Genomic DNA, 6,071 nt, shown 5'->3' on the forward strand with positions numbered 1-6,071 from the left:
TCTAGTGGATCACATTTCAGAATTTCAAGATGTGACCACAATTCCTTAGCTTCTCAAAATAAATACCATTTGTTATTTACTACATTGATCAACAAAAACATTTTTTTTTTCTGAAAAAAAGAAGGAAACACACCTCTTCAATACTTGTGCTGTGATCTGTTGAAAGCTGAACAGCCCTCATTTTCAGTCCACAAAGGGATATCTCTCTGTTTTTGTTCATCATGTTAAGACGTCTGTTTATGTTGTGCATTGAGACTCCTCTGAAATTGTGTAGCAGAATATCAAAGGCTCATAAACAACAGAAAAATTGTGGCATTTCCCTTATAATAGAAAAGGAGCATAAATACCTGAGCATTGGCTTTAAGAGTGAGATTTTCAGAGACGTCGCACTTGACTCTTGCATTGAGCCTTCCATTAGTCAATATTCTCCCCAACACCAAGCACAATAATATCATCGTCAATGAGTGTTGGAACTTACAACAATGAAACGAAACTAAGCAAAATCAGAGGGGGGAAAAGCACCTTGGGATGATCAATGAAGGTTGCACCAAACTCATAGATAGCGGTAGGAATCTTAATAGTCTCCGTTGACTGAGAAGGGATCTCAGTAGACCCCATCGAAACGCTGGTCGCAATCAGATTCCAACCAAGAACCAAATAAACAAATTAGATAAATATTTTTGCATAATTTAATTTGAAGTCAGCTAAAAGATATGAAGAGGTACCCGTGATTGAGGGAGAACTTCTGGTTGAGCATCTTGGTGAAATTAAGTCAGCTTGTAAGTCAGCTTCTCATTGATTTTCTTCACAATTTCGGGCAGAGTTTTGGATATGATCATGCCTTGAACTTGAACTAGCCTCTGTGCCAGAACAGGAACACCAACAATGGATTTGTCAATCTTTGAAAGCATTGGATGAGACTCAAACCAGTTAACATCATCAGCAGTTACCTTTTCCAACAAGCCTTCAGGAGACTTATCAGCCTTTGTTACAACAGCCAAGGTTCTCAAACCAGTTTTATCCACAGACTGAGACATTCTTATGGATTCACAAGTAGTAAAATCAACGGTAGCAGAAAGAACATTCAGAATAATGCTCTCTTCAGGCCTAATATACTCCATGATAATATCCTTGATCTGATCATAGATATTTTCAGGCTGGCCATGAACAGGAACCCTAGTTATACCAGGAAGATCCACCATTGTCAAGTTCCCTCCCAAACTAATACTGACAAAATATTGTAAACAATTATAATTCAGATTCAAACCAATCATGGTCCTCAATCAAAAGTTTGAATTAGTAACTAAAAAAGAAACTGAAAAAGCACATAGATCACAATAAGAAATGAGAAAGCACAGCGATTACGATAAGCAAAAAAAATCATATGAATTTTGAGTTGAAGTCTGGGAAAAATATAATGCTGCCAATACGAAGATCACCTTGAATTTAGAATGCTTGAGAATAGGAGCATCGCCAGTGGCTCTCCGATGAACAACCACTGCCACAAAACCAAAACCCTAGTTCACGCACCATATCGGTTCGAACAGGGGGCAAGAGAAAGGTGGAACCGCGGCTGACGGCGGAACCGATTTTAGTCGCCACGGAGCTAGGGCTTGCGCGAAGGTATGCGAGCCAGAACTGAAGGGAATAAAAGGAGAGAGAGGCACGGCGGTGGTGGAGCTTGAGCTTGCTTTGTTCTACGAACGAGAGACACAGGGGCTGTATTCTACTGGTTCCGTGCTTAAAGAAGAGGAGAAGAAGGAGAAAGTAGCTGCGGCGGTTAGAGTGGCCGGCGGTGGCGCTGTGGGTGAGGAAAGGAGAAGAAGAAGCTCGTCGGTGGTGGCGCTGTGGGAAATGCTAGGTTTGATTTGTGTGCTGCGAATGAATGGAGCTCGTGGATAAACATAACCCCAACCATCATAAACCTAAAATATCAAATATTTCCGATGAAAAATTTTAAATTACAGACAAATTTGCTGTCTATAATAATTTAATAAAATGCAGCGTTTTGTCTATTTAATTATAGACAGATTTTTCGTCTGTAACTATTTTTTATGGAAAAAAATTAATTTTTCCGACGGAATTATCGACGGATTTCTTTTTCCGTCTGTAATTTATGCTAATTCATTTTTTTTGTTTTCCGACAAAAAATTCCTCTGTAATTCCGTCTGTATTTCCGTGGGATAAAATCCGTCGGAAATATCCCTCTGTAATAACTACTTTTCTAGTAGTGAGTGGTGCTTACAAGAACATATAAGATAGAATTTATTTTGTTTAGATTATTGGGCGAGAAAAGGCTTAGAGAATTAAGAAGTAATCTATGAATGAGAATGTTGAAGGCTTTGAAGATATTTGATTCTTAAAAAGAATAGTGCTTGTGTTTTCTTACTTTAACTCATGCAAAAAATTTTTCATAACAAATTATTTATAATCAAATTTCAATTTCTTGGTAATTTAATTTTTCTTAACTTAATTAATCGCTAATCTCTTGGACAACTAATTAAGAGAAGAGGCAAAGAATGGTTTCAATTTTAAGCCACAAAATATTCAAAAATTATCCCTAGTTGAATTATATGTCACATATTCAAAGACTAGTTCTAAATAATTAAAGATTATGAGATGAATTTCAACCTAATTTCGATATTAAATTTTCTAAGATAATAACATAATACAAGACATAATTAGAATATTTTCCAATACTTCTAACCATTAATGATGAAGAACGAAACTCAATCTTGAAAAACTAGAAAAAAATATGAATTAAAATAAAGAAAACACTTACATTATAAATCCATAAATCAAACAGAGCTCCTAACATTCAACAATGGAGGTTTAGTTACTCATGATAATAAAAAAAAACTAAAAAGATGAGAAAGATGCATGTATGTGGATTACTGGATGTCCTCTCTTGTAATCCTTGTTCAATTATATATATTCTAAGTTCTATCTAAAATTTAAATTTAAAAACTACCTCTTAATCTAATCTTATCTTTAGGAATGATAAGATAACTACCTTTTTAAATTCAAATCAAATCTCAAAATAATAATTCAAATCTAATCTAGAAATAAATACTAACAACCAAATCTTATCTTTATAAAAGGAGTTAATACTAACTAATCAATTGATTCTTGAATCTTCAGTAAAGATTAGAGCTTCTCAAGAGTGCATATTAGAATTGAGTCTTGACAAGTGTTTATCCCAGGGAGTTAGAGATTGGGGGCGATGGGCGCTGCTCCTTGGTATTGGCTCCAGGGATAACAAGGGCACTGGGCACCGGTGGTTGGGCGTTGGGTGCCTAATTTGATGTTCTGGGCGCCCAGTCCTAGTGTTTTAGGTCCTGGTTGGGCCTTTCTTCGATCGTACTTGTGTTTTCTTGTTAAAAATACTTTAATTCTTGATTATTTTAAGAATAAAAACTCCTGAAAGCACAATAATACTAAAACAACTCCAAATACTTGATTAGTTTTAAAACTCCACTAGAAAACTTAAGAATTTTGATTAAAATCTAAGAAAACTAATTAAGAAAAACCTAAGAGCTACTAAAGATTCCTAAGCATCACTTGGATGAGGCTCCACTTCAAGAATTAAGGGCGCTAGGCGCCCTGTTAGTGAATGCTTGAAGACGTTGGGTGCCCACTTTTGGACAAGTGTGTAAAACCTGGTTAATTAACGGCTAATTAACCCATAAAATGAGAATTTATTTTAGAAAGCCCAAAATGTGATTTTTGTGGCTAAATATGATAGAGGAGATTGAGACGAGAATTTCGGTACCAATTTTATAGAAATCGGACCAAGATTGGACCGAACGGGCCAAATTGGGCCAACCGGACCCAAAGTGGGCCCTTGGCCCAACATAACTAAACCAAAACCCTAGTTTTCAGCATTCTCTCTCCTCACTAAACACACTCACATGCTGAAAATGGAGGCCATGGAGGAAAGAACACTCTCTCAAGTTCTTTCTCTCACTTGATCTTCAAACCACCATAACTTTTGATCTAGAGCTTCGATTGCCACTCCGTTTGCGGCCATACGTTCACTGCGGAGAGCTCTACAAAACCCATACAATTAATCTTGAGGTAAGCCATGTTTTGCTCTTCGAAATTCCAGCCTTGTTTTCGACTTTTATGAGCAAAAATGTTGAGATTTTGGGCTCTTTGATGTTATAGGACCCAACTCTCTTGAAGGAGAAGGTTAATCTTGTCTCCTTGGACCTTGGGTGTGGTAAGATTCTCAACTCTAGTGTAATTTATTGTTCTATAATGTTTGGGTATTGAGATATTGTGTACGGGTATGATGATTGTGGCTTAGGTTGTGTATGTGTAAATATTGGAGCTTGATTGGTGATATTGAAAAGCTTAAAAAGGGATTGGTGGTGAAAAATCTGTTCTTGGAGGTGTTGAGGCCTTGAGGGCTTGTGGATAAGTGATTTGGAAGTGCTCCGGTTGAGCTTGGGAAATCGGCTAAGGTATGGTTTCGGTTTCCCGTATCTAATATGTAATGTGGTAGGAAATATTTAGGCTAGAGGCCCTAAGATAGGCATTGAATTGTTGATGTTGTTGAATTGTTGATATATATGATGTGGTCATATATGTGATGATGATTAATGATGCCTTGATGGTATGATGTATGAGAAATATGCATGTTGTGATATATGCTTGATGATTGGTTATGGTTGAATTGTGGGTTGAAGCATGTTGATGGTGAGTATGATATTAATTGTGTACAATGATGATTTAGTGAAATTGATGTTGTTGAGAATTGGCATGAGGAAGAGTATATGATATGTCAATGATTTCAAAGAAAAGGGATGAAAATGGCATGTTTTGATTGATTTTGAAAAGAGTTGAATATGGCTTGTTTTGAAAATGGCATGTTATGGTTTTGTATGAAAAACATGGTTTTTGGGCATACTTTGACGAGACATAACTTGGACTATGGATCTCTGTTTTGCGCCAAATCTGTTTAGAAATGAAATTTGATCCGGGATGTCCATGCCGTTCGAAGAACGGATGAAAAATGATTTAAAATGAGGAAGTTATGTCCATTGGAAGATAGGGGTTTGAATTTGTGAATTCTGCAGCTTTTAACTTAGAAAATGTTTAGCAGAAATACCCCTCGCGCGTAGGTGCACTTGGCGCGTACGCGCCGTTCTTATAGAAAGCGCCATCCACGCGTACGCGTGATGTGCCCAGAAAGCACCATTCACGCGTACGCGTGATGTGCGCGGGCGCGCCGATGTGCTGCACCCAATGCCCAGTCATTTTCCAGAGAGTTATGCCAGAACTGTGCCAGTTTTGTGCCTGGGGCACAAGAGTACCCACGCGTACGCGTGGTTGACGCGTGCGCGTCGTTTGGCTAGTTTTCAATCCACACGTTAGCGTGCATGACGCTTACACGTCGATGAGTTTTCGAGGCCATCCACGCGTGCGCGTGGAGTGCGCGTACGCGTGGACCTGTTTTCATCCCAAAGTTGATTTTTGAGTTTTAAAAGCCAAATCTCATACTTCTAAGCCTCCAATCTCACCATTTATGTCTTAAATCATTATGACATGCCTAGCTATTAAAGAGGGGCTAGTGAATGTGGTAACTTGCGGGTGAAGCAAGGGAAACATGAATAATCAATGAGGATCATTGATGATTATGTGAGATGTGGAGGATGGTGGTGGAAGTGCTTGTTATGCCATTGTGGAGGATGGTGGTGGAAGTGCTTGTTAAGCCATGGGCCGAAAGGCCGTATTCGTTAATGAGATGGCTGGTTATGGATTTAACCGTGATGCCAATGGGCTGGTTATGGATTTAACCGTGAGACGGATGGCTAGATTATTGCCGTGTTACGGCGGAGCCATGATTATGGCCATGTATAAATGCATATATCCTGTTGAATGAATTGTGAATGTTGCACTTCCACTGTTAGAGATAAGAGTTTTCTTGGGAGGAAGCAGTGGCTAGCCACCACGTGCTCCAGGTTGAGACTCGAAGCTCTTTTGATCCTATGTCATAAGTGTGGCCGGGCACTGTGAAAGACCCGGATGAGCTCGCCCCCGTAAATATTCACCAGTGAAGGTGATGG

General features: G+C 38.5%; 1 long non-coding RNA gene and 1 other non-coding gene across 3 annotated transcripts in view; one reads left to right on the top strand and one right to left on the bottom strand.

The window, feature by feature from the left end:
• Window positions 1–132: 132 nt before the first annotated feature.
• LOC107469408 (uncharacterized) lies at window positions 133–1,881 on the bottom strand. 2 transcript variants are annotated; one of them, XR_002368769.2, is made up of 5 exons: window positions 1,440–1,881; window positions 951–1,176; window positions 726–860; window positions 348–625; window positions 133–260 (listed from the first exon to the last, which is right to left on the bottom strand). It is a non-coding gene; the product is annotated as an uncharacterized LOC107469408 (transcript). The 2 variants fall into 2 exon arrangements; XR_001588140.3 differs by having other exon boundaries at window positions 951–1,227.
• Window positions 1,882–4,169: 2,288 nt separating this feature from the next.
• The window catches only part of LOC127742523 (uncharacterized), a 10,210-nt gene continuing 8,308 nt past the window's right edge, over window positions 4,170–6,071 (top strand). Inside the window, exons 1-2 of the long non-coding RNA XR_008003839.1 lie at window positions 4,170–4,222; window positions 4,310–4,466. This is a non-coding gene — a long non-coding RNA (uncharacterized LOC127742523). The remainder of the gene's footprint in view (window positions 4,223–4,309; window positions 4,467–6,071) is intronic.

This window comes from Arachis duranensis, chromosome 10 (assembly GCF_000817695.3).
Source record: "Arachis duranensis cultivar V14167 chromosome 10, aradu.V14167.gnm2.J7QH, whole genome shotgun sequence".
NCBI classification, from domain to species: Eukaryota; Viridiplantae; Streptophyta; class Magnoliopsida; order Fabales; family Fabaceae; genus Arachis; species Arachis duranensis.